Below are 27,629 nucleotides of genomic sequence, written 5' to 3' on the forward strand. Positions count from 1 at the left end.
TTTAGCTTCTAGAGCATTTTTACAACATTATACATAGGTGCTGAATACATAAAAAGCGACTGTTCAGCGACAGACAAGTCGCATCGGCTGAAAGTAGGCCAGAATGTCAGTCCATGTTGGAGCAGGTTTAGATACAGTCTAAAGTATAGATCTCAAAGTCTGTGCACAGAATTTAGCAAGGGCCTCGCACCTTCTGATGCATCAGGTAGGTGCACAATAGCATAGCCTAACCCTCTGTACTTTGGTCTATATTGATGCGGGACATAGACAGCCAGCTGATGACCAATCCATTAGTGCAATGGATGGCTGGAAGCATTTGTCTTTGCCTTTGCAATACCACAGAAGCAATGCATGGTCAATGTACAGCAATGACACACCTGTGTGAACAGCCAGGAGACCCCCCCCCCCCCCCCCATGTTATGTTACATAGTTACATAGTTAGTACGGTCGAAAAAAGACATATGTCCATCAAGTTCAACCAGGGAATTAAGGGGTAGGGGTGTGGCGCGATATTGGGGAAGGGATGAGATTTTATATTTCTTCATAAGCATTAATCTTATTTTGTCAATTAGGAACATTCAGCACCCACCCGCTATCAAGGCAGCTGCCTATCATGTCATGCCCTACCTGCACAGGTGTGCTGGCTACTCAAATGATCCAATTAAGGAGGCCATTTAGTCAGCAGCAGCAGAAGTCCTGTGCCTGGACGCTCCAACAGCGGCCAGACACAAGCAGAAGCAGCAGAAGCAGCAGCAGCAGCACCACCTTTTGTTTTTTGGCTGCAGCAGCAAGGCCCACAGGGCTGGCTAGCTGGCTAGCCAGCAAGCAGGTAGCAATGAAAGTAGGAATCTTTCTTTTTAACCCTGTAAGGGGGTGGTGCACTGTACCCGAAGATACTGCCATATCGGGTCAATGCATAGGGCGACGGAAGCAAGCTTCGAAATCGGCCCCCGTTCTCAAAAATCCATTTAATATATGGTCCCCAGATAGGGGACGTATCAGATATTAAACTGATAAGAACAGATACTACACTTGATCTTAGCCAAAAGGCCGAGAAGCGATAACCGTGAAAGGGGCGGGCCCAACAAGGTCCCCTTCATGGGCACTATCACTGCTTGCTGTCAGGGAGGCTGCCAGACAATTTTCCATGCACACTCTGGGCTGGGGGGCAGTCAACCACCAGTACACACAGCAGAACCTAAACCCATACCATTATTGCTAAGCAGCAAGACAGGGGCCCATTGCACTCCCACGGGGCCTTTTTAAATGCAATCCATAACCCGGATTTGCCAGGAACCCTTCTTACTCCTCCTACTTGCATGTGACACTGGGCTTAGGATCTGCATAGGAAACACACACACAAGCACACACCTACCTTTGTTGCCTGCAGATGCCTCCTTGGCTGTCCCCAAACGGTATCAAACCAACACCCACGGGAAGCTGTAAGCATAGAGGACATGCCTGCACCCCATTGGACTTACCTGTGTGGGTTAAATCCGGGTTATTTGACAACCTATGGCGGTGATGGTTCTGCTCAGGCAGAGCAGTGCTGATGCTCCTCATAAAGCTGTCGCTGCTGTGAAGGTTCTAGGTGACATCACAAATCCCTATGGTTACATACACAACAAAGCTGGGTTGTTGTTGTTTACACTCTGCAAGGCCTGTGGAAGTGAGTGACATCATAGCACTGTAGTTCTGAGGGTTCTAGATGGATGCAACAATCTCCTGTTGCTTCTATGAAGGCCATAATAGACGACATCACCAAACAGCTCCATAGTCACATACACAGCAAAGGAGAGATGTTGTTTACACCTAGTGATGTCAGTGGTATTGAGTGACATCACAGCACAGTGCTAAGGCTCCTGGGCCTGGACACAGCAGCGGCTGCAATATCTCAACGGAGAATACGTTTATATATATGTGTGTGTGTGCGCGTATATATATATATATATATATATATATATATATATATTTCTCCGCCGAAATCACTTTTAAACCCATTTCCACCTTTTTTTCCCTTCTCTTCCTCTTACTTTTTTTTCACGTTTTTTTACGTTTTTCTCCTTTTCGCCTCTTTTCTGGGCGTATTATTCTTCTTTTTCTTCTTTTTTTTCGTCTAATGCATACCCCATCAGTGCAGCAATGCTTATTCAATACCGCCAGCAGATGGAGACACTGGGGGATAATTTTCTAAGGATTTATACTGATTTTTCCTGTCTGAATTTGTCGCACAGAAAGTTGCAGGCCAAATATGTGTGACATTTCTGCGACTTTAGCTTCTAGAGCATTTTTACAACATTATACATAGGTGCTGAATACATAAAAAGCGACTGTTCAGCGACAGACAAGTCGCATCGGCTGAAAGTAGGCCAGAATGTCAGTCCATGTTGGAGCAGGTTTAGATACAGTCTAAAGTATAGATCTCAAAGTCTGTGCACAGAATTTAGCAAGGGCCTCGCACCTTCTGATGCATCAGGTAGGTGCACAATAGCATAGCCTAACCCTCTGTACTTTGGTCTATATTGATGCGGGACATAGACAGCCAGCTGATGACCAATCCATTAGTGCAATGGATGGCTGGAAGCATTTGTCTTTGCCTTTGCAATACCACAGAAGCAATGCATGGTCAATGTACAGCAATGACACACCTGTGTGAACAGCCAGGAGACCCCCCCCCCCCCCCCCCATGTTATGTTACATAGTTACATAGTTAGTACGGTCGAAAAAAGACATATGTCCATCAAGTTCAACCAGGGAATTAAGGGGTAGGGGTGTGGCGCGATATTGGGGAAGGGATGAGATTTTATATTTCTTCATAAGCATTAATCTTATTTTGTCAATTAGGAACATTCAGCACCCACCCGCTATCAAGGCAGCTGCCTATCATGTCATGCCCTACCTGCACAGGTGTGCTGGCTACTCAAATGATCCAATTAAGGAGGCCATTTAGTCAGCAGCAGCAGAAGTCCTGTGCCTGGACGCTCCAACAGCGGCCAGACACAAGCAGAAGCAGCAGAAGCAGCAGCAGCAGCACCACCTTTTGTTTTTTGGCTGCAGCAGCAAGGCCCACAGGGCTGGCTAGCTGGCTAGCCAGCAAGCAGGTAGCAATGAAAGTAGGAATCTTTCTTTTTAACCCTGTAAGGGGGTGGTGCACTGTACCCGAAGATACTGCCATATCGGGTCAATGCATAGGGCGACGGAAGCAAGCTTCGAAATCGGCCCCCGTTCTCAAAAATCCATTTAATATATGGTCCCCAGATAGGGGACGTATCAGATATTAAACTGATAAGAACAGATACTACACTTGATCTTAGCCAAAAGGCCGAGAAGCGATAACCGTGAAAGGGGCGGGCCCAACAAGGTCCCCTTCATGGGCACTATCACTGCTTGCTGTCAGGGAGGCTGCCAGACAATTTTCCATGCACACTCTGGGCTGGGGGGCAGTCAACCACCAGTACACACAGCAGAACCTAAACCCATACCATTATTGCTAAGCAGCAAGACAGGGGCCCATTGCACTCCCACGGGGCCTTTTTAAATGCAATCCATAACCCGGATTTGCCAGGAACCCTTCTTACTCCTCCTACTTGCATGTGACACTGGGCTTAGGATCTGCATAGGAAACACACACACAAGCACACACCTACCTTTGTTGCCTGCAGATGCCTCCTTGGCTGTCCCCAAACGGTATCAAACCAACACCCACGGGAAGCTGTAAGCATAGAGGACATGCCTGCACCCCATTGGACTTACCTGTGTGGGTTAAATCCGGGTTATTTGACAACCTATGGCGGTGATGGTTCTGCTCAGGCAGAGCAGTGCTGATGCTCCTCATAAAGCTGTCGCTGCTGTGAAGGTTCTAGGTGACATCACAAATCCCTATGGTTACATACACAACAAAGCTGGGTTGTTGTTGTTTACACTCTGCAAGGCCTGTGGAAGTGAGTGACATCATAGCACTGTAGTTCTGAGGGTTCTAGATGGATGCAACAATCTCCTGTTGCTTCTATGAAGGCCATAATAGACGACATCACCAAACAGCTCCATAGTCACATACACAGCAAAGGAGAGATGTTGTTTACACCTAGTGATGTCAGTGGTATTGAGTGACATCACAGCACAGTGCTAAGGCTCCTGGGCCTGGACACAGCAGCGGCTGCAATATCTCAACGGAGAATACGTTTATATATATGTGTGTGTGTGCGCGTATATATATATATATATATATATATATATATATATATATATTTCTCCGCCGAAATCACTTTTAAACCCATTTCCACCTTTTTTTCCCTTCTCTTCCTCTTACTTTTTTTTCACGTTTTTTTACGTTTTTCTCCTTTTCGCCTCTTTTCTGGGCGTATTATTCTTCTTTTTCTTCTTTTTTTTTCGTCTAATGCATACCCCATCAGTGCAGCAATGCTTATTCAATACCGCCAGCAGATGGAGACACTGGGGGATAATTTTCTAAGGATTTATACTGATTTTTCCTGTCTGAATTTGTCGCACAGAAAGTTGCAGGCCAAATATGTGTGACATTTCTGCGACTTTAGCTTCTAGAGCATTTTTACAACATTATACATAGGTGCTGAATACATAAAAAGCGACTGTTCAGCGACAGACAAGTCGCATCGGCTGAAAGTAGGCCAGAATGTCAGTCCATGTTGGAGCAGGTTTAGATACAGTCTAAAGTATAGATCTCAAAGTCTGTGCACAGAATTTAGCAAGGGCCTCGCACCTTCTGATGCATCAGGTAGGTGCACAATAGCATAGCCTAACCCTCTGTACTTTGGTCTATATTGATGCGGGACATAGACAGCCAGCTGATGACCAATCCATTAGTGCAATGGATGGCTGGAAGCATTTGTCTTTGCCTTTACAATACCACAGAAGCAATGCATGGTCAATGTACAGCAATGACACACCTGTGTGAACAGCCAGGAGACCCCCCCCCCCCCCCCATGTTATGTTACATAGTTACATAGTTAGTACGGTCGAAAAAAGACATATGTCCATCAAGTTCAACCAGGGAATTAAGGGGTAGGGGTGTGGCGCGATATTGGGGAAGGGATGAGATTTTATATTTCTTCATAAGCATTAATCTTATTTTGTCAATTAGGAACATTCAGCACCCACCCGCTATCAAGGCAGCTGCCTATCATGTCATGCCCTACCTGCACAGGTGTGCTGGCTACTCAAATGATCCAATTAAGGAGGCCATTTAGTCAGCAGCAGCAGAAGTCCTGTGCCTGGACGCTCCAACAGCGGCCAGACACAAGCAGAAGCAGCAGAAGCAGCAGCAGCAGCACCACCTTTTGTTTTTTGGCTGCAGCAGCAAGGCCCACAGGGCTGGCTAGCTGGCTAGCCAGCAAGCAGGTAGCAATGAAAGTAGGAATCTTTCTTTTTAACCCTGTAAGGGGGTGGTGCACTGTACCCGAAGATACTGCCATATCGGGTCAATGCATAGGGCGACGGAAGCAAGCTTCGAAATCGGCCCCCGTTCTCAAAAATCCATTTAATATATGGTCCCCAGATAGGGGACGTATCAGATATTAAACTGATAAGAACAGATACTACACTTGATCTTAGCCAAAAGGCCGAGAAGCGATAACCGTGAAAGGGGCGGGCCCAACAAGGTCCCCTTCATGGGCACTATCACTGCTTGCTGTCAGGGAGGCTGCCAGACAATTTTCCATGCACACTCTGGGCTGGGGGGCAGTCAACCACCAGTACACACAGCAGAACCTAAACCCATACCATTATTGCTAAGCAGCAAGACAGGGGCCCATTGCACTCCCACGGGGCCTTTTTAAATGCAATCCATAACCCGGATTTGCCAGGAACCCTTCTTACTCCTCCTACTTGCATGTGACACTGGGCTTAGGATCTGCATAGGAAACACACACACAAGCACACACCTACCTTTGTTGCCTGCAGATGCCTCCTTGGCTGTCCCCAAACGGTATCAAACCAACACCCACGGGAAGCTGTAAGCATAGAGGACATGCCTGCACCCCATTGGACTTACCTGTGTGGGTTAAATCCGGGTTATTTGACAACCTATGGCGGTGATGGTTCTGCTCAGGCAGAGCAGTGCTGATGCTCCTCATAAAGCTGTCGCTGCTGTGAAGGTTCTAGGTGACATCACAAATCCCTATGGTTACATACACAACAAAGCTGGGTTGTTGTTGTTTACACTCTGCAAGGCCTGTGGAAGTGAGTGACATCATAGCACTGTAGTTCTGAGGGTTCTAGATGGATGCAACAATCTCCTGTTGCTTCTATGAAGGCCATAATAGACGACATCACCAAACAGCTCCATAGTCACATACACAGCAAAGGAGAGATGTTGTTTACACCTAGTGATGTCAGTGGTATTGAGTGACATCACAGCACAGTGCTAAGGCTCCTGGGCCTGGACACAGCAGCGGCTGCAATATCTCAACGGAGAATACGTTTATATATATGTGTGTGTGTGCGCGTATATATATATATATATATATATATATATATATATATATATATATATTCTCCGCCGAAATCACTTTTAAACCCATTTCCACCTTTTTTTCCCTTCTCTTCCTCTTACTTTTTTTTCACGTTTTTTTACGTTTTTCTCCTTTTCGCCTCTTTTCTGGGCGTATTATTCTTCTTTTTCTTCTTTTTTTTCGTCTAATGCATACCCCATCAGTGCAGCAATGCTTATTCAATACCGCCAGCAGATGGAGACACTGGGGGATAATTTTCTAAGGATTTATACTGATTTTTCCTGTCTGAATTTGTCGCACAGAAAGTTGCAGGCCAAATATGTGTGACATTTCTGCGACTTTAGCTTCTAGAGCATTTTTACAACATTATACATAGGTGCTGAATACATAAAAAGCGACTGTTCAGCGACAGACAAGTCGCATCGGCTGAAAGTAGGCCAGAATGTCAGTCCATGTTGGAGCAGGTTTAGATACAGTCTAAAGTATAGATCTCAAAGTCTGTGCACAGAATTTAGCAAGGGCCTCGCACCTTCTGATGCATCAGGTAGGTGCACAATAGCATAGCCTAACCCTCTGTACTTTGGTCTATATTGATGCGGGACATAGACAGCCAGCTGATGACCAATCCATTAGTGCAATGGATGGCTGGAAGCATTTGTCTTTGCCTTTGCAATACCACAGAAGCAATGCATGGTCAATGTACAGCAATGACACACCTGTGTGAACAGCCAGGAGACCCCCCCCCCCCCCCCCCCCATGTTATGTTACATAGTTACATAGTTAGTACGGTCGAAAAAAGACATATGTCCATCAAGTTCAACCAGGGAATTAAGGGGTAGGGGTGTGGCGCGATATTGGGGAAGGGATGAGATTTTATATTTCTTCATAAGCATTAATCTTATTTTGTCAATTAGGAACATTCAGCACCCACCCGCTATCAAGGCAGCTGCCTATCATGTCATGCCCTACCTGCACAGGTGTGCTGGCTACTCAAATGATCCAATTAAGGAGGCCATTTAGTCAGCAGCAGCAGAAGTCCTGTGCCTGGACGCTCCAACAGCGGCCAGACACAAGCAGAAGCAGCAGAAGCAGCAGCAGCAGCACCACCTTTTGTTTTTTGGCTGCAGCAGCAAGGCCCACAGGGCTGGCTAGCTGGCTAGCCAGCAAGCAGGTAGCAATGAAAGTAGGAATCTTTCTTTTTAACCCTGTAAGGGGGTGGTGCACTGTACCCGAAGATACTGCCATATCGGGTCAATGCATAGGGCGACGGAAGCAAGCTTCGAAATCGGCCCCCGTTCTCAAAAATCCATTTAATATATGGTCCCCAGATAGGGGACGTATCAGATATTAAACTGATAAGAACAGATACTACACTTGATCTTAGCCAAAAGGCCGAGAAGCGATAACCGTGAAAGGGGCGGGCCCAACAAGGTCCCCTTCATGGGCACTATCACTGCTTGCTGTCAGGGAGGCTGCCAGACAATTTTCCATGCACACTCTGGGCTGGGGGGCAGTCAACCACCAGTACACACAGCAGAACCTAAACCCATACCATTATTGCTAAGCAGCAAGACAGGGGCCCATTGCACTCCCACGGGGCCTTTTTAAATGCAATCCATAACCCGGATTTGCCAGGAACCCTTCTTACTCCTCCTACTTGCATGTGACACTGGGCTTAGGATCTGCATAGGAAACACACACACAAGCACACACCTACCTTTGTTGCCTGCAGATGCCTCCTTGGCTGTCCCCAAACGGTATCAAACCAACACCCACGGGAAGCTGTAAGCATAGAGGACATGCCTGCACCCCATTGGACTTACCTGTGTGGGTTAAATCCGGGTTATTTGACAACCTATGGCGGTGATGGTTCTGCTCAGGCAGAGCAGTGCTGATGCTCCTCATAAAGCTGTCGCTGCTGTGAAGGTTCTAGGTGACATCACAAATCCCTATGGTTACATACACAACAAAGCTGGGTTGTTGTTGTTTACACTCTGCAAGGCCTGTGGAAGTGAGTGACATCATAGCACTGTAGTTCTGAGGGTTCTAGATGGATGCAACAATCTCCTGTTGCTTCTATGAAGGCCATAATAGACGACATCACCAAACAGCTCCATAGTCACATACACAGCAAAGGAGAGATGTTGTTTACACCTAGTGATGTCAGTGGTATTGAGTGACATCACAGCACAGTGCTAAGGCTCCTGGGCCTGGACACAGCAGCGGCTGCAATATCTCAACGGAGAATACGTTTATATATATGTGTGTGTGTGCGCGTATATATATATATATATATATATATATATATATATATATATATATTTCTCCGCCGAAATCACTTTTAAACCCATTTCCACCTTTTTTTCCCTTCTCTTCCTCTTACTTTTTTTTCACGTTTTTTTACGTTTTTCTCCTTTTCGCCTCTTTTCTGGGCGTATTATTCTTCTTTTTCTTCTTTTTTTTCGTCTAATGCATACCCCATCAGTGCAGCAATGCTTATTCAATACCGCCAGCAGATGGAGACACTGGGGGATAATTTTCTAAGGATTTATACTGATTTTTCCTGTCTGAATTTGTCGCACAGAAAGTTGCAGGCCAAATATGTGTGACATTTCTGCGACTTTAGCTTCTAGAGCATTTTTACAACATTATACATAGGTGCTGAATACATAAAAAGCGACTGTTCAGCGACAGACAAGTCGCATCGGCTGAAAGTAGGCCAGAATGTCAGTCCATGTTGGAGCAGGTTTAGATACAGTCTAAAGTATAGATCTCAAAGTCTGTGCACAGAATTTAGCAAGGGCCTCGCACCTTCTGATGCATCAGGTAGGTGCACAATAGCATAGCCTAACCCTCTGTACTTTGGTCTATATTGATGCGGGACATAGACAGCCAGCTGATGACCAATCCATTAGTGCAATGGATGGCTGGAAGCATTTGTCTTTGCCTTTGCAATACCACAGAAGCAATGCATGGTCAATGTACAGCAATGACACACCTGTGTGAACAGCCAGGAGACCCCCCCCCCCATGTTATGTTACATAGTTACATAGTTAGTACGGTCGAAAAAAGACATATGTCCATCAAGTTCAACCAGGGAATTAAGGGGTAGGGGTGTGGCGCGATATTGGGGAAGGGATGAGATTTTATATTTCTTCATAAGCATTAATCTTATTTTGTCAATTAGGAACATTCAGCACCCACCCGCTATCAAGGCAGCTGCCTATCATGTCATGCCCTACCTGCACAGGTGTGCTGGCTACTCAAATGATCCAATTAAGGAGGCCATTTAGTCAGCAGCAGCAGAAGTCCTGTGCCTGGACGCTCCAACAGCGGCCAGACACAAGCAGAAGCAGCAGAAGCAGCAGCAGCAGCACCACCTTTTGTTTTTTGGCTGCAGCAGCAAGGCCCACAGGGCTGGCTAGCTGGCTAGCCAGCAAGCAGGTAGCAATGAAAGTAGGAATCTTTCTTTTTAACCCTGTAAGGGGGTGGTGCACTGTACCCGAAGATACTGCCATATCGGGTCAATGCATAGGGCGACGGAAGCAAGCTTCGAAATCGGCCCCCGTTCTCAAAAATCCATTTAATATATGGTCCCCAGATAGGGGACGTATCAGATATTAAACTGATAAGAACAGATACTACACTTGATCTTAGCCAAAAGGCCGAGAAGCGATAACCGTGAAAGGGGCGGGCCCAACAAGGTCCCCTTCATGGGCACTATCACTGCTTGCTGTCAGGGAGGCTGCCAGACAATTTTCCATGCACACTCTGGGCTGGGGGGCAGTCAACCACCAGTACACACAGCAGAACCTAAACCCATACCATTATTGCTAAGCAGCAAGACAGGGGCCCATTGCACTCCCACGGGGCCTTTTTAAATGCAATCCATAACCCGGATTTGCCAGGAACCCTTCTTACTCCTCCTACTTGCATGTGACACTGGGCTTAGGATCTGCATAGGAAACACACACACAAGCACACACCTACCTTTGTTGCCTGCAGATGCCTCCTTGGCTGTCCCCAAACGGTATCAAACCAACACCCACGGGAAGCTGTAAGCATAGAGGACATGCCTGCACCCCATTGGACTTACCTGTGTGGGTTAAATCCGGGTTATTTGACAACCTATGGCGGTGATGGTTCTGCTCAGGCAGAGCAGTGCTGATGCTCCTCATAAAGCTGTCGCTGCTGTGAAGGTTCTAGGTGACATCACAAATCCCTATGGTTACATACACAACAAAGCTGGGTTGTTGTTGTTTACACTCTGCAAGGCCTGTGGAAGTGAGTGACATCATAGCACTGTAGTTCTGAGGGTTCTAGATGGATGCAACAATCTCCTGTTGCTTCTATGAAGGCCATAATAGACGACATCACCAAACAGCTCCATAGTCACATACACAGCAAAGGAGAGATGTTGTTTACACCTAGTGATGTCAGTGGTATTGAGTGACATCACAGCACAGTGCTAAGGCTCCTGGGCCTGGACACAGCAGCGGCTGCAATATCTCAACGGAGAATACGTTTATATATATGTGTGTGTGTGCGCGTATATATATATATATATATATATATATATATATATATATATTTCTCCGCCGAAATCACTTTTAAACCCATTTCCACCTTTTTTTCCCTTCTCTTCCTCTTACTTTTTTTTCACGTTTTTTTACGTTTTTCTCCTTTTCGCCTCTTTTCTGGGCGTATTATTCTTCTTTTTCTTCTTTTTTTCGTCTAATGCATACCCCATCAGTGCAGCAATGCTTATTCAATACCGCCAGCAGATGGAGACACTGGGGGATAATTTTCTAAGGATTTATACTGATTTTTCCTGTCTGAATTTGTCGCACAGAAAGTTGCAGGCCAAATATGTGTGACATTTCTGCGACTTTAGCTTCTAGAGCATTTTTACAACATTATACATAGGTGCTGAATACATAAAAAGCGACTGTTCAGCGACAGACAAGTCGCAGCGGCTGAAAGTAGGCCAGAATGTCAGTCCATGTTGGAGCAGGTTTAGATACAGTCTAAAGTATAGATCTCAAAGTCTGTGCACAGAATTTAGCAAGGGCCTCGCACCTTCTGATGCATCAGGTAGGTGCACAATAGCATAGCCTAACCCTCTGTACTTTGGTCTATATTGATGCGGGACATAGACAGCCAGCTGATGACCAATCCATTAGTGCAATGGATGGCTGGAAGCATTTGTCTTTGCCTTTGCAATACCACAGAAGCAATGCATGGTCAATGTACAGCAATGACACACCTGTGTGAACAGCCAGGAGACCCCCCCCCCCCCCCCCCATGTTATGTTACATAGTTACATAGTTAGTACGGTCGAAAAAAGACATATGTCCATCAAGTTCAACCAGGGAATTAAGGGGTAGGGGTGTGGCGCGATATTGGGGAAGGGCTGAGATTTTATATTTCTTCATAAGCATTAATCTTATTTTGTCAATTAGGAACATTCAGCACCCACCCGCTATCAAGGCAGCTGCCTATCATGTCATGCCCTACCTGCACAGGTGTGCTGGCTACTCAAATGATCCAATTAAGGAGGCCATTTAGTCAGCAGCAGCAGAAGTCCTGTGCCTGGACGCTCCAACAGCGGCCAGACACAAGCAGAAGCAGCAGAAGCAGCAGCAGCAGCACCACCTTTTGTTTTTTGGCTGCAGCAGCAAGGCCCACAGGGCTGGCTAGCTGGCTAGCCAGCAAGCAGGTAGCAATGAAAGTAGGAATCTTTCTTTTTAACCCTGTAAGGGGGTGGTGCACTGTACCCGAAGATACTGCCATATCGGGTCAATGCATAGGGCGACGGAAGCAAGCTTCGAAATCGGCCCCCGTTCTCAAAAATCCATTTAATATATGGTCCCCAGATAGGGGACGTATCAGATATTAAACTGATAAGAACAGATACTACACTTGATCTTAGCCAAAAGGCCGAGAAGCGATAACCGTGAAAGGGGCGGGCCCAACAAGGTCCCCTTCATGGGCACTATCACTGCTTGCTGTCAGGGAGGCTGCCAGACAATTTTCCATGCACACTCTGGGCTGGGGGGCAGTCAACCACCAGTACACACAGCAGAACCTAAACCCATACCATTATTGCTAAGCAGCAAGACAGGGGCCCATTGCACTCCCACGGGGCCTTTTTAAATGCAATCCATAACCCGGATTTGCCAGGAACCCTTCTTACTCCTCCTACTTGCATGTGACACTGGGCTTAGGATCTGCATAGGAAACACACACACAAGCACACACCTACCTTTGTTGCCTGCAGATGCCTCCTTGGCTGTCCCCAAACGGTATCAAACCAACACCCACGGGAAGCTGTAAGCATAGAGGACATGCCTGCACCCCATTGGACTTACCTGTGTGGGTTAAATCCGGGTTATTTGACAACCTATGGCGGTGATGGTTCTGCTCAGGCAGAGCAGTGCTGATGCTCCTCATAAAGCTGTCGCTGCTGTGAAGGTTCTAGGTGACATCACAAATCCCTATGGTTACATACACAACAAAGCTGGGTTGTTGTTGTTTACACTCTGCAAGGCCTGTGGAAGTGAGTGACATCATAGCACTGTAGTTCTGAGGGTTCTAGATGGATGCAACAATCTCCTGTTGCTTCTATGAAGGCCATAATAGACGACATCACCAAACAGCTCCATAGTCACATACACAGCAAAGGAGAGATGTTGTTTACACCTAGTGATGTCAGTGGTATTGAGTGACATCACAGCACAGTGCTAAGGCTCCTGGGCCTGGACACAGCAGCGGCTGCAATATCTCAACGGAGAATACGTTTATATATATGTGTGTGTGTGCGCGTATATATATATATATATATATATATATATATATATATATATATATATATATATATATATATATATATATATATATATATATATATATATATATATATATATATATATATATATATATATATATATATATTTCTCCGCCGAAATCACTTTTAAACCCATTTCCACCTTTTTTTCCCTTCTCTTCCTCTTACTTTTTTTTCACGTTTTTTTACGTTTTTCTCCTTTTCGCCTCTTTTCTGGGCGTATTATTCTTCTTTTTCTTCTTTTTTTCCGTCTAATGCATACCCCATCAGTGCAGCAATGCTTATTCAATACCGCCAGCAGATGGAGACACTGGGGGATAATTTTCTAAGGATTTATACTGATTTTTCCTGTCTGAATTTGTCGCACAGAAAGTTGCAGGCCAAATATGTGTGACATTTCTGCGACTTTAGCTTCTAGAGCATTTTTACAACATTATACATAGGTGCTGAATACATAAAAAGCGACTGTTCAGCGACAGACAAGTCGCATCGGCTGAAAGTAGGCCAGAATGTCAGTCCATGTTGGAGCAGGTTTAGATACAGTCTAAAGTATAGATCTCAAAGTCTGTGCACAGAATTTAGCAAGGGCCTCGCACCTTCTGATGCATCAGGTAGGTGCACAATAGCATAGCCTAACCCTCTGTACTTTGGTCTATATTGATGCGGGACATAGACAGCCAGCTGATGACCAATCCATTAGTGCAATGGATGGCTGGAAGCATTTGTCTTTGCCTTTGCAATACCACAGAAGCAATGCATGGTCAATGTACAGCAATGACACACCTGTGTGAACAGCCAGGAGACCCCCCCCCCCCATGTTATGTTACATAGTTACATAGTTAGTACGGTCGAAAAAAGACATATGTCCATCAAGTTCAACCAGGGAATTAAGGGGTAGGGGTGTGGCGCGATATTGGGGAAGGGATGAGATTTTATATTTCTTCATAAGCATTAATCTTATTTTGTCAATTAGGAACATTCAGCACCCACCCGCTATCAAGGCAGCTGCCTATCATGTCATGCCCTACCTGCACAGGTGTGCTGGCTACTCAAATGATCCAATTAAGGAGGCCATTTAGTCAGCAGCAGCAGAAGTCCTGTGCCTGGACGCTCCAACAGCGGCCAGACACAAGCAGAAGCAGCAGAAGCAGCAGCAGCAGCACCACCTTTTGTTTTTTGGCTGCAGCAGCAAGGCCCACAGGGCTGGCTAGCTGGCTAGCCAGCAAGCAGGTAGCAATGAAAGTAGGAATCTTTCTTTTTAACCCTGTAAGGGGGTGGTGCACTGTACCCGAAGATACTGCCATATCGGGTCAATGCATAGGGCGACGGAAGCAAGCTTCGAAATCGGCCCCCGTTCTCAAAAATCCATTTAATATATGGTCCCCAGATAGGGGACGTATCAGATATTAAACTGATAAGAACAGATACTACACTTGATCTTAGCCAAAAGGCCGAGAAGCGATAACCGTGAAAGGGGCGGGCCCAACAAGGTCCCCTTCATGGGCACTATCACTGCTTGCTGTCAGGGAGGCTGCCAGACAATTTTCCATGCACACTCTGGGCTGGGGGGCAGTCAACCACCAGTACACACAGCAGAACCTAAACCCATACCATTATTGCTAAGCAGCAAGACAGGGGCCCATTGCACTCCCACGGGGCCTTTTTAAATGCAATCCATAACCCGGATTTGCCAGGAACCCTTCTTACTCCTCCTACTTGCATGTGACACTGGGCTTAGGATCTGCATAGGAAACACACACACAAGCACACACCTACCTTTGTTGCCTGCAGATGCCTCCTTGGCTGTCCCCAAACGGTATCAAACCAACACCCACGGGAAGCTGTAAGCATAGAGGACATGCCTGCACCCCATTGGACTTACCTGTGTGGGTTAAATCCGGGTTATTTGACAACCTATGGCGGTGATGGTTCTGCTCAGGCAGAGCAGTGCTGATGCTCCTCATAAAGCTGTCGCTGCTGTGAAGGTTCTAGGTGACATCACAAATCCCTATGGTTACATACACAACAAAGCTGGGTTGTTGTTGTTTACACTCTGCAAGGCCTGTGGAAGTGAGTGACATCATAGCACTGTAGTTCTGAGGGTTCTAGATGGATGCAACAATCTCCTGTTGCTTCTATGAAGGCCATAATAGACGACATCACCAAACAGCTCCATAGTCACATACACAGCAAAGGAGAGATGTTGTTTACACCTAGTGATGTCAGTGGTATTGAGTGACATCACAGCACAGTGCTAAGGCTCCTGGGCCTGGACACAGCAGCGGCTGCAATATCTCAACGGAGAATACGTTTATATATATGTGTGTGTGTGCGCGTATATATATATATATATATATATATATATATATATATATATATATATTTCTCCGCCGAAATCACTTTTAAACCCATTTCCACCTTTTTTTCCCTTCTCTTCCTCTTACTTTTTTTTCACGTTTTTGTACGTTTTTCTCCTTTTCGCCTCTTTTCTGGGCGTATTATTCTTCTTTTTCTTCTTTTTTTTCGTCTAATGCATACCCCATCAGTGCAGCAATGCTTATTCAATACCGCCAGCAGATGGAGACACTGGGGGATAATTTTCTAAGGATTTATACTGATTTTTCCTGTCTGAATTTGTCGCACAGAAAGTTGCAGGCCAAATATGTGTGACATTTCTGCGACTTTAGCTTCTAGAGCATTTTTACAACATTATACATAGGTGCTGAATACATAAAAAGCGACTGTTCAGCGACAGACAAGTCGCATCGGCTGAAAGTAGGCCAGAATGTCAGTCCATGTTGGAGCAGGTTTAGATACAGTCTAAAGTATAGATCTCAAAGTCTGTGCACAGAATTTAGCAAGGGCCTCGCACCTTCTGATGCATCAGGTAGGTGCACAATAGCATAGCCTAACCCTCTGTACTTTGGTCTATATTGATGCGGGACATAGACAGCCAGCTGATGACCAATCCATTAGTGCAATGGATGGCTGGAAGCATTTGTCTTTGCCTTTGCAATACCACAGAAGCAATGCATGGTCAATGTACAGCAATGACACACCTGTGTGAACAGCCAGGAGACCCCCCCCCCCCCCCCCCCCATGTTATGTTACATAGTTACATAGTTAGTACGGTCGAAAAAAGACATATGTCCATCAAGTTCAACCAGGGAATTAAGGGGTAGGGGTGTGGCGCGATATTGGGGAAGGGATGAGATTTTATATTTCTTCATAAGCATTAATCTTATTTTGTCAATTAGGAACATTCAGCACCCACCCGCTATCAAGGCAGCTGCCTATCATGTCATGCCCTACCTGCACAGGTGTGCTGGCTACTCAAATGATCCAATTAAGGAGGCCATTTAGTCAGCAGCAGCAGAAGTCCTGTGCCTGGACGCTCCAACAGCGGCCAGACACAAGCAGAAGCAGCAGAAGCAGCAGCAGCAGCACCACCTTTTGTTTTTTGGCTGCAGCAGCAAGGCCCACAGGGCTGGCTAGCTGGCTAGCCAGCAAGCAGGTAGCAATGAAAGTAGGAATCTTTCTTTTTAACCCTGTAAGGGGGTGGTGCACTGTACCCGAAGATACTGCCATATCGGGTCAATGCATAGGGCGACGGAAGCAAGCTTCGAAATCGGCCCCCGTTCTCAAAAATCCATTTAATATATGGTCCCCAGATAGGGGACGTATCAGATATTAAACTGATAAGAACAGATACTACACTTGATCTTAGCCAAAAGGCCGAGAAGCGATAACCGTGAAAGGGGCGGGCCCAACAAGGTCCCCTTCATGGGCACTATCACTGCTTGCTGTCAGGGAGGCTGCCAGACAATTTTCCATGCACACTCTGGGCTGGGGGGCAGTCAACCACCAGTACACACAGCAGAACCTAAACCCATACCATTATTGCTAAGCAGCAAGACAGGGGCCCATTGCACTCCCACGGGGCCTTTTTAAATGCAATCCATAACCCGGATTTGCCAGGAACCCTTCTTACTCCTCCTACTTGCATGTGACACTGGGCTTAGGATCTGCATAGGAAACACACACACAAGCACACACCTACCTTTGTTGCCTGCAGATGCCTCCTTGGCTGTCCCCAAACGGTATCAAACCAACACCCACGGGAAGCTGTAAGCATAGAGGACATGCCTGCACCCCATTGGACTTACCTGTGTGGGTTAAATCGGGGTTATTTGACAACCTATGGCGGTGATGGTTCTGCTCAGGCAGAGCAGTGCTGATGCTCCTCATAAAGCTGTCGCTGCTGTGAAGGTTCTAGGTGACATCACAAATCCCTATGGTTACATACACAACAAAGCTGGGTTGTTGTTGTTTACACTCTGCAAGGCCTGTGGAAGTGAGTGACATCATAGCACTGTAGTTCTGAGGGTTCTAGATGGATGCAACAATCTCCTGTTGCTTCTATGAAGGCCATAATAGACGACATCACCAAACAGCTCCATAGTCACATACACAGCAAAGGAGAGATGTTGTTTACACCTAGTGATGTCAGTGGTATTGAGTGACATCACAGCACAGTGCTAAGGCTCCTGGGCCTGGACACAGCAGCGGCTGCAATATCTCAACGGAGAATACGTTTATATATATGTGTGTGTGTGCGCGTATATATATATATATATATATATATATATATATATATATATATATTTCTCCGCCGAAATCACTTTTAAACCCATTTCCACCTTTTTTTCCCTTCTCTTCCTCTTACTTTTTTTTCACGTTTTTTTACGTTTTTCTCCTTTTCGCCTCTTTTCTGGGCGTATTATTCTTCTTTTTCTTCTTTTTTTTCGTCTAATGCATACCCCATCAGTGCAGCAATGCTTATTCAATACCGCCAGCAGATGGAGACACTGGGGGATAATTTTCTAAGGATTTATACTGATTTTTCCTGTCTGAATTTGTCGCACAGAAAGTTGCAGGCCAAATATGTGTGACATTTCTGCGACTTTAGCTTCTAGAGCATTTTTACAACATTATACATAGGTGCTGAATACATAAAAAGCGACTGTTCAGCGACAGACAAGTCGCATCGGCTGAAAGTAGGCCAGAATGTCAGTCCATGTTGGAGCAGGTTTAGATACAGTCTAAAGTATAGATCTCAAAGTCTGTGCACAGAATTTAGCAAGGGCCTCGCACCTTCTGATGCATCAGGTAGGTGCACAATAGCATAGCCTAACCCTCTGTACTTTGGTCTATATTGATGCGGGACATAGACAGCCAGCTGATGACCAATCCATTAGTGCAATGGATGGCTGGAAGCATTTGTCTTTGCCTTTGCAATACCACAGAAGCAATGCATGGTCAATGTACAGCAATGACACACCTGTGTGAACAGCCAGGAGACCCCCCCCCCCCCCCCATGTTATGTTACATAGTTACATAGTTAGTACGGTCGAAAAAAGACATATGTCCATCAAGTTCAACCAGGGAATTAAGGGGTAGGGGTGTGGCGCGATATTGGGGAAGGGATGAGATTTTATATTTCTTCATAAGCATTAATCTTATTTTGTCAATTAGGAACATTCAGCACCCACCCGCTATCAAGGCAGCTGCCTATCATGTCATGCCCTACCTGCACAGGTGTGCTGGCTACTCAAATGATCCAATTAAGGAGGCCATTTAGTCAGCAGCAGCAGAAGTCCTGTGCCTGGACGCTCCAACAGCGGCCAGACACAAGCAGAAGCAGCAGAAGCAGCAGCAGCAGCACCACCTTTTGTTTTTTGGCTGCAGCAGCAAGGCCCACAGGGCTGGCTAGCTGGCTAGCCAGCAAGCAGGTAGCAATGAAAGTAGGAATCTTTCTTTTTAACCCTGTAAGGGGGTGGTGCACTGTACCCGAAGATACTGCCATATCGGGTCAATGCATAGGGCGACGGAAGCAAGCTTCGAAATCGGCCCCCGTTCTCAAAAATCCATTTAATATATGGTCCCCAGATAGGGGACGTATCAGATATTAAACTGATAAGAACAGATACTACACTTGATCTTAGCCAAAAGGCCGAGAAGCGATAACCGTGAAAGGGGCGGGCCCAACAAGGTCCCCTTCATGGGCACTATCACTGCTTGCTGTCAGGGAGGCTGCCAGACAATTTTCCATGCACACTCTGGGCTGGGGGGCAGTCAACCACCAGTACACACAGCAGAACCTAAACCCATACCATTATTGCTAAGCAGCAAGACAGGGGCCCATTGCACTCCCACGGGGCCTTTTTAAATGCAATCCATAACCCGGATTTGCCAGGAACCCTTCTTACTCCTCCTACTTGCATGTGACACTGGGCTTAGGATCTGCATAGGAAACACACACACAAGCACACACCTACCTTTGTTGCCTGCAGATGCCTCCTTGGCTGTCCCCAAACGGTATCAAACCAACACCCACGGGAAGCTGTAAGCATAGAGGACATGCCTGCACCCCATTGGACTTACCTGTGTGGGTTAAATCCGGGTTATTTGACAACCTATGGCGGTGATGGTTCTGCTCAGGCAGAGCAGTGCTGATGCTCCTCATAAAGCTGTCGCTGCTGTGAAGGTTCTAGGTGACATCACAAATCCCTATGGTTACATACACAACAAAGCTGGGTTGTTGTTGTTTACACTCTGCAAGGCCTGTGGAAGTGAGTGACATCATAGCACTGTAGTTCTGAGGGTTCTAGATGGATGCAACAATCTCCTGTTGCTTCTATGAAGGCCATAATAGACGACATCACCAAACAGCTCCATAGTCACATACACAGCAAAGGAGAGATGTTGTTTACACCTAGTGATGTCAGTGGTATTGAGTGACATCACAGCACAGTGCTAAGGCTCCTGGGCCTGGACACAGCAGCGGCTGCAATATCTCAACGGAGAATACGTTTATATATATGTGTGTGTGTGCGCGTATATATATATATATATATATATATATATATATATATATATATATTCTCCGCCGAAATCACTTTTAAACCCATTTCCACCTTTTTTTCCCTTCTCTTCCTCTTACTTTTTTTTCACGTTTTTTTACGTTTTTCTCCTTTTCGCCTCTTTTCTGGGCGTATTATTCTTCTTTTTCTTCTTTTTTTTCGTCTAATGCATACCCCATCAGTGCAGCAATGCTTATTCAATACCGCCAGCAGATGGAGACACTGGGGGATAATTTTCTAAGGATTTATACTGATTTTTCCTGTCTGAATTTGTCGCACAGAAAGTTGCAGGCCAAATATGTGTGACATTTCTGCGACTTTAGCTTCTAGAGCATTTTTACAACATTATACATAGGTGCTGAATACATAAAAAGCGACTGTTCAGCGACAGACAAGTCGCATCGGCTGAAAGTAGGCCAGAATGTCAGTCCATGTTGGAGCAGGTTTAGATACAGTCTAAAGTATAGATCTCAAAGTCTGTGCACAGAATTTAGCAAGGGCCTCGCACCTTCTGATGCATCAGGTAGGTGCACAATAGCATAGCCTAACCCTCTGTACTTTGGTCTATATTGATGCGGGACATAGACAGCCAGCTGATGACCAATCCATTAGTGCAATGGATGGCTGGAAGCATTTGTCTTTGCCTTTGCAATACCACAGAAGCAATGCATGGTCAATGTACAGCAATGACACACCTGTGTGAACAGCCAGGAGACCCCCCCCCCCCCCCCATGTTATGTTACATAGTTACATAGTTAGTACGGTCGAAAAAAGACATATGTCCATCAAGTTCAACCAGGGAATTAAGGGGTAGGGGTGTGGCGCGATATTGGGGAAGGGCTGAGATTTTATATTTCTTCATAAGCATTAATCTTATTTTGTCAATTAGGAACATTCAGCACCCACCCGCTATCAAGGCAGCTGCCTATCATGTCATGCCCTACCTGCACAGGTGTGCTGGCTACTCAAATGATCCAATTAAGGAGGCCATTTAGTCAGCAGCAGCAGAAGTCCTGTGCCTGGACGCTCCAACAGCGGCCAGACACAAGCAGAAGCAGCAGAAGCAGAAGCAGCAGCAGCAGCACCACCTTTTGTTTTTTGGCTGCAGCAGCAAGGCCCACAGGGCTGGCTAGCTGGCTAGCCAGCAAGCAGGTAGCAATGAAAGTAGGAATCTTTCTTTTTAACCCTGTAAGGGGGTGGTGCACTGTACCCGAAGATACTGCCATATCGGGTCAATGCATAGGGCGACGGAAGCAAGCTTCGAAATCGGCCCCCGTTCTCAAAAATCCATTTAATATATGGTCCCCAGATAGGGGACGTATCAGATATTAAACTGATAAGAACAGATACTACACTTGATCTTAGCCAAAAGGCCGAGAAGCGATAACCGTGAAAGGGGCGGGCCCAACAAGGTCCCCTTCATGGGCACTATCACTGCTTGCTGTCAGGGAGGCTGCCAGACAATTTTCCATGCACACTCTGGGCTGGGGGGCAGTCAACCACCAGTACACACAGCAGAACCTAAACCCATACCATTATTGCTAAGCAGCAAGACAGGGGCCCATTGCACTCCCACGGGGCCTTTTTAAATGCAATCCATAACCCGGATTTGCCAGGAACCCTTCTTACTCCTCCTACTTGCATGTGACACTGGGCTTAGGATCTGCATAGGAAACACACACACAAGCACACACCTACCTTTGTTGCCTGCAGATGCCTCCTTGGCTGTCCCCAAACGGTATCAAACCAACACCCACGGGAAGCTGTAAGCATAGAGGACATGCCTGCACCCCATTGGACTTACCTGTGTGGGTTAAATCCGGGTTATTTGACAACCTATGGCGGTGATGGTTCTGCTCAGGCAGAGCAGTGCTGATGCTCCTCATAAAGCTGTCGCTGCTGTGAAGGTTCTAGGTGACATCACAAATCCCTATGGTTACATACACAACAAAGCTGGGTTGTTGTTGTTTACACTCTGCAAGGCCTGTGGAAGTGAGTGACATCATAGCACTGTAGTTCTGAGGGTTCTAGATGGATGCAACAATCTCCTGTTGCTTCTATGAAGGCCATAATAGACGACATCACCAAACAGCTCCATAGTCACATACACAGCAAAGGAGAGATGTTGTTTACACCTAGTGATGTCAGTGGTATTGAGTGACATCACAGCACAGTGCTAAGGCTCCTGGGCCTGGACACAGCAGCGGCTGCAATATCTCAACGGAGAATACGTTTATATATATGTGTGTGTGTGCGCGTATATATATATATATATATATATATATATATTTCTCCGCCGAAATCACTTTTAAACCCATTTCCACCTTTTTTTCCCTTCTCTTCCTCTTACTTTTTTTTCACGTTTTTTTACGTTTTTCTCCTTTTCGCCTCTTTTCTGGGCGTATTATTCTTCTTTTTCTTCTTTTTTTCCGTCTAATGCATACCCCATCAGTGCAGCAATGCTTATTCAATACCGCCAGCAGATGGAGACACTGGGGGATAATTTTCTAAGGATTTATACTGATTTTTCCTGTCTGAATTTGTCGCACAGAAAGTTGCAGGCCAAATATGTGTGACATTTCTGCGACTTTAGCTTCTAGAGCATTTTTACAACATTATACATAGGTGCTGAATACATAAAAAGCGACTGTTCAGCGACAGACAAGTCGCATCGGCTGAAAGTAGGCCAGAATGTCAGTCCATGTTGGAGCAGGTTTAGATACAGTCTAAAGTATAGATCTCAAAGTCTGTGCACAGAATTTAGCAAGGGCCTCGCACCTTCTGATGCATCAGGTAGGTGCACAATAGCATAGCCTAACCCTCTGTACTTTGGTCTATATTGATGCGGGACATAGACAGCCAGCTGATGACCAATCCATTAGTGCAATGGATGGCTGGAAGCATTTGTCTTTGCCTTTGCAATACCACAGAAGCAATGCATGGTCAATGTACAGCAATGACACACCTGTGTGAACAGCCAGGAGACCCCCCCCCCCCCATGTTATGTTACATAGTTACATAGTTAGTACGGTCGAAAAAAGACATATGTCCATCAAGTTCAACCAGGGAATTAAGGGGTAGGGGTGTGGCGCGATATTGGGGAAGGGATGAGATTTTATATTTCTTCATAAGCATTAATCTTATTTTGTCAATTAGGAACATTCAGCACCCACCCGCTATCAAGGCAGCTGCCTATCATGTCATGCCCTACCTGCACAGGTGTGCTGGCTACTCAAATGATCCAATTAAGGAGGCCATTTAGTCAGCAGCAGCAGAAGTCCTGTGCCTGGACGCTCCAACAGCGGCCAGACACAAGCAGAAGCAGCAGAAGCAGAAGCAGCAGCAGCAGCACCACCTTTTGTTTTTTGGCTGCAGCAGCAAGGCCCACAGGGCTGGCTAGCTGGCTAGCCAGCAAGCAGGTAGCAATGAAAGTAGGAATCTTTCTTTTTAACCCTGTAAGGGGGTGGTGCACTGTACCCGAAGATACTGCCATATCGGGTCAATGCATAGGGCGACGGAAGCAAGCTTCGAAATCGGCCCCCGTTCTCAAAAATCCATTTAATATATGGTCCCCAGATAGGGGACGTATCAGATATTAAACTGATAAGAACAGATACTACACTTGATCTTAGCCAAAAGGCCGAGAAGCGATAACCGTGAAAGGGGCGGGCCCAACAAGGTCCCCTTCATGGGCACTATCACTGCTTGCTGTCAGGGAGGCTGCCAGACAATTTTCCATGCACACTCTGGGCTGGGGGGCAGTCAACCACCAGTACACACAGCAGAACCTAAACCCATACCATTATTGCTAAGCAGCAAGACAGGGGCCCATTGCACTCCCACGGGGCCTTTTTAAATGCAATCCATAACCCGGATTTGCCAGGAACCCTTCTTACTCCTCCTACTTGCATGTGACACTGGGCTTAGGATCTGCATAGGAAACACACACACAAGCACACACCTACCTTTGTTGCCTGCAGATGCCTCCTTGGCTGTCCCCAAACGGTATCAAACCAACACCCACGGGAAGCTGTAAGCATAGAGGACATGCCTGCACCCCATTGGACTTACCTGTGTGGGTTAAATCCGGGTTATTTGACAACCTATGGCGGTGATGGTTCTGCTCAGGCAGAGCAGTGCTGATGCTCCTCATAAAGCTGTCGCTGCTGTGAAGGTTCTAGGTGACATCACAAATCCCTATGGTTACATACACAACAAAGCTGGGTTGTTGTTGTTTACACTCTGCAAGGCCTGTGGAAGTGAGTGACATCATAGCACTGTAGTTCTGAGGGTTCTAGATGGATGCAACAATCTCCTGTTGCTTCTATGAAGGCCATAATAGACGACATCACCAAACAGCTCCATAGTCACATACACAGCAAAGGAGAGATGTTGTTTACACCTAGTGATGTCAGTGGTATTGAGTGACATCACAGCACAGTGCTAAGGCTCCTGGGCCTGGACACAGCAGCGGCTGCAATATCTCAACGGAGAATACGTTTATATATATGTGTGTGTGTGCGCGTATATATATATATATATATATATATATATATATATATATATATTTCTCCGCCGAAATCACTTTTAAACCCATTTCCACCTTTTTTTCCCTTCTCTTCCTCTTACTTTTTTTTCACGTTTTTTTACGTTTTTCTCCTTTTCGCCTCTTTTCTGGGCGTATTATTCTTCTTTTTCTTCTTTTTTTCCGTCTAATGCATACCCCATCAGTGCAGCAATGCTTATTCAATACCGCCAGCAGATGGAGACACTGGGGGATAATTTTCTAAGGATTTATACTGATTTTTCCTGTCTGAATTTGTCGCACAGAAAGTTGCAGGCCAAATATGTGTGACATTTCTGCGACTTTAGCTTCTAGAGCATTTTTACAACATTATACATAGGTGCTGAATACATAAAAAGCGACTGTTCAGCGACAGACAAGTCGCATCGGCTGAAAGTAGGCCAGAATGTCAGTCCATGTTGGAGCAGGTTTAGATACAGTCTAAAGTATAGATCTCAAAGTCTGTGCACAGAATTTAGCAAGGGCCTCGCACCTTCTGATGCATCAGGTAGGTGCACAATAGCATAGCCTAACCCTCTGTACTTTGGTCTATATTGATGCGGGACATAGACAGCCAGCTGATGACCAATCCATTAGTGCAATGGATGGCTGGAAGCATTTGTCTTTGCCTTTGCAATACCACAGAAGCAATGCATGGTCAATGTACAGCAATGACACACCTGTGTGAACAGCCAGGAGACCCCCCCCCCCCATGTTATGTTACATAGTTACATAGTTAGTACGGTCGAAAAAAGACATATGTCCATCAAGTTCAACCAGGGAATTAAGGGGTAGGGGTGTGGCGCGATATTGGGGAAGGGATGAGATTTTATATTTCTTCATAAGCATTAATCTTATTTTGTCAATTAGGAACATTCAGCACCCACCCGCTATCAAGGCAGCTGCCTATCATGTCATGCCCTACCTGCACAGGTGTGCTGGCTACTCAAATGATCCAATTAAGGAGGCCATTTAGTCAGCAGCAGCAGAAGTCCTGTGCCTGGACGCTCCAACAGCGGCCAGACACAAGCAGAAGCAGCAGAAGCAGCAGCAGCAGCACCACCTTTTGTTTTTTGGCTGCAGCAGCAAGGCCCACAGGGCTGGCTAGCTGGCTAGCCAGCAAGCAGGTAGCAATGAAAGTAGGAATCTTTCTTTTTAACCCTGTAAGGGGGTGGTGCACTGTACCCGAAGATACTGCCATATCGGGTCAATGCATAGGGCGACGGAAGCAAGCTTCGAAATCGGCCCCCGTTCTCAAAAATCCATTTAATATATGGTCCCCAGATAGGGGACGTATCAGATATTAAACTGATAAGAACAGATACTACACTTGATCTTAGCCAAAAGGCCGAGAAGCGATAACCGTGAAAGGGGCGGGCCCAACAAGGTCCCCTTCATGGGCACTATCACTGCTTGCTGTCAGGGAGGCTGCCAGACAATTTTCCATGCACACTCTGGGCTGGGGGGCAGTCAACCACCAGTACACACAGCAGAACCTAAACCCATACCATTATTGCTAAGCAGCAAGACAGGGGCCCATTGCACTCCCACGGGGCCTTTTTAAATGCAATCCATAACCCGGATTTGCCAGGAACCCTTCTTACTCCTCCTACTTGCATGTGACACTGGGCTTAGGATCTGCATAGGAAACACACACACAAGCACACACCTACCTTTGTTGCCTGCAGATGCCTCCTTGGCTGTCCCCAAACGGTATCAAACCAACACCCACGGGAAGCTGTAAGCATAGAGGACATGCCTGCACCCCATTGGACTTACCTGTGTGGGTTAAATCCGGGTTATTTGACAACCTATGGCGGTGATGGTTCTGCTCAGGCAGAGCAGTGCTGATGCTCTGCTGATGCTCCTCATAAAGCTGTCGCTGCTGTGAAGGTTCTAGGTGACATCACAAATCCCTATGGTTACATACACAACAAAGCTGGGTTGTTGTTGTTTACACTCTGCAAGGCCTGTGGAAGTGAGTGACATCATAGCACTGTAGTTCTGAGGGTTCTAGATGGATGCAACAATCTCCTGTTGCTTCTATGAAGGCCATAATAGACGACATCACCAAACAGCTCCATAGTCACATACACAGCAAAGGAGAGATGTTGTTTACACCTAGTGATGTCAGTGGTATTGAGTGACATCACAGCACAGTGCTAAGGCTCCTGGGCCTGGACACAGCAGCGGCTGCAATATCTCAACGGAGAATACGTTTATATATATGTGTGTGTGTGCGCGTATATATATATATATATATATATATATATATATATATATATATATTTCTCCGCCGAAATCACTTTTAAACCCATTTCCACCTTTTTTTCCCTTCTCTTCCTCTTACTTTTTTTTCACGTTTTTTTACGTTTTTCTCCTTTTCGCCTCTTTTCTGGGCGTATTATTCTTCTTTTTCTTCTTTTTTTTCGTCTAATGCATACCCCATCAGTGCAGCAATGCTTATTCAATACCGCCAGCAGATGGAGACACTGGGGGATAATTTTCTAAGGATTTATACTGATTTTTCCTGTCTGAATTTGTCGCACAGAAAGTTGCAGGCCAAATATGTGTGACATTTCTGCGACTTTAGCTTCTAGAGCATTTTTACAACATTATACATAGGTGCTGAATACATAAAAAGCGACTGTTCAGCGACAGACAAGTCGCATCGGCTGAAAGTAGGCCAGAATGTCAGTCCATGTTGGAGCAGGTTTAGATACAGTCTAAAGTATAGATCTCAAAGTCTGTGCACAGAATTTAGCAAGGGCCTCGCACCTTCTGATGCATCAGGTAGGTGCACAATA

The 27,629-nt window shown here is 46.0% G+C and overlaps 12 non-coding genes across 12 annotated transcripts; all 12 read right to left on the reverse strand.

The window, feature by feature from the left end:
• Positions 1 to 871: 871 nt before the first annotated feature.
• LOC130346087 (U2 spliceosomal RNA) lies at positions 872 to 1,062 on the reverse strand. Its single transcript, XR_008884457.1, has one exon. It is a non-coding gene; the product is annotated as a U2 spliceosomal RNA (small nuclear RNA).
• Positions 1,063 to 3,143: 2,081 nt separating this feature from the next.
• Positions 3,144 to 3,334, reverse strand: LOC130346088 (U2 spliceosomal RNA). Its single transcript, XR_008884458.1, has one exon. It is a non-coding gene; the product is annotated as a U2 spliceosomal RNA (small nuclear RNA).
• Positions 3,335 to 5,418: 2,084 nt separating this feature from the next.
• LOC130346089 (U2 spliceosomal RNA) lies at positions 5,419 to 5,609 on the reverse strand. Its single transcript, XR_008884459.1, has one exon. It is a non-coding gene; the product is annotated as a U2 spliceosomal RNA (small nuclear RNA).
• A 2,092-nt stretch (positions 5,610 to 7,701) lies between these two features.
• On the reverse strand, positions 7,702 to 7,892 carry LOC130346090 (U2 spliceosomal RNA). Its single transcript, XR_008884460.1, has one exon. It is a non-coding gene; the product is annotated as a U2 spliceosomal RNA (small nuclear RNA).
• Positions 7,893 to 9,974: 2,082 nt separating this feature from the next.
• LOC130346091 (U2 spliceosomal RNA) lies at positions 9,975 to 10,165 on the reverse strand. The gene has a single exon (XR_008884461.1). It is a non-coding gene; the product is annotated as a U2 spliceosomal RNA (small nuclear RNA).
• A 2,084-nt stretch (positions 10,166 to 12,249) lies between these two features.
• LOC130346092 (U2 spliceosomal RNA) lies at positions 12,250 to 12,440 on the reverse strand. The gene has a single exon (XR_008884462.1). It is a non-coding gene; the product is annotated as a U2 spliceosomal RNA (small nuclear RNA).
• A 2,167-nt stretch (positions 12,441 to 14,607) lies between these two features.
• LOC130346093 (U2 spliceosomal RNA) lies at positions 14,608 to 14,798 on the reverse strand. The gene has a single exon (XR_008884463.1). It is a non-coding gene; the product is annotated as a U2 spliceosomal RNA (small nuclear RNA).
• Positions 14,799 to 16,891: 2,093 nt separating this feature from the next.
• Positions 16,892 to 17,082, reverse strand: LOC130346096 (U2 spliceosomal RNA). Its single transcript, XR_008884465.1, has one exon. It is a non-coding gene; the product is annotated as a U2 spliceosomal RNA (small nuclear RNA).
• A 2,087-nt stretch (positions 17,083 to 19,169) lies between these two features.
• On the reverse strand, positions 19,170 to 19,360 carry LOC130346097 (U2 spliceosomal RNA). The gene has a single exon (XR_008884466.1). It is a non-coding gene; the product is annotated as a U2 spliceosomal RNA (small nuclear RNA).
• A 2,092-nt stretch (positions 19,361 to 21,452) lies between these two features.
• LOC130346098 (U2 spliceosomal RNA) lies at positions 21,453 to 21,643 on the reverse strand. Its single transcript, XR_008884467.1, has one exon. It is a non-coding gene; the product is annotated as a U2 spliceosomal RNA (small nuclear RNA).
• A 2,076-nt stretch (positions 21,644 to 23,719) lies between these two features.
• On the reverse strand, positions 23,720 to 23,910 carry LOC130346099 (U2 spliceosomal RNA). Its single transcript, XR_008884468.1, has one exon. It is a non-coding gene; the product is annotated as a U2 spliceosomal RNA (small nuclear RNA).
• A 2,081-nt stretch (positions 23,911 to 25,991) lies between these two features.
• LOC130346100 (U2 spliceosomal RNA) lies at positions 25,992 to 26,182 on the reverse strand. The gene has a single exon (XR_008884469.1). It is a non-coding gene; the product is annotated as a U2 spliceosomal RNA (small nuclear RNA).
• Between the last annotated feature and the right edge of the window lie 1,447 nt (positions 26,183 to 27,629).

The sequence above is a fragment of the Hyla sarda genome, unplaced genomic scaffold, assembly GCF_029499605.1.
Source record: "Hyla sarda isolate aHylSar1 unplaced genomic scaffold, aHylSar1.hap1 scaffold_772, whole genome shotgun sequence".
NCBI classification, from domain to species: Eukaryota; Metazoa; Chordata; class Amphibia; order Anura; family Hylidae; genus Hyla; species Hyla sarda.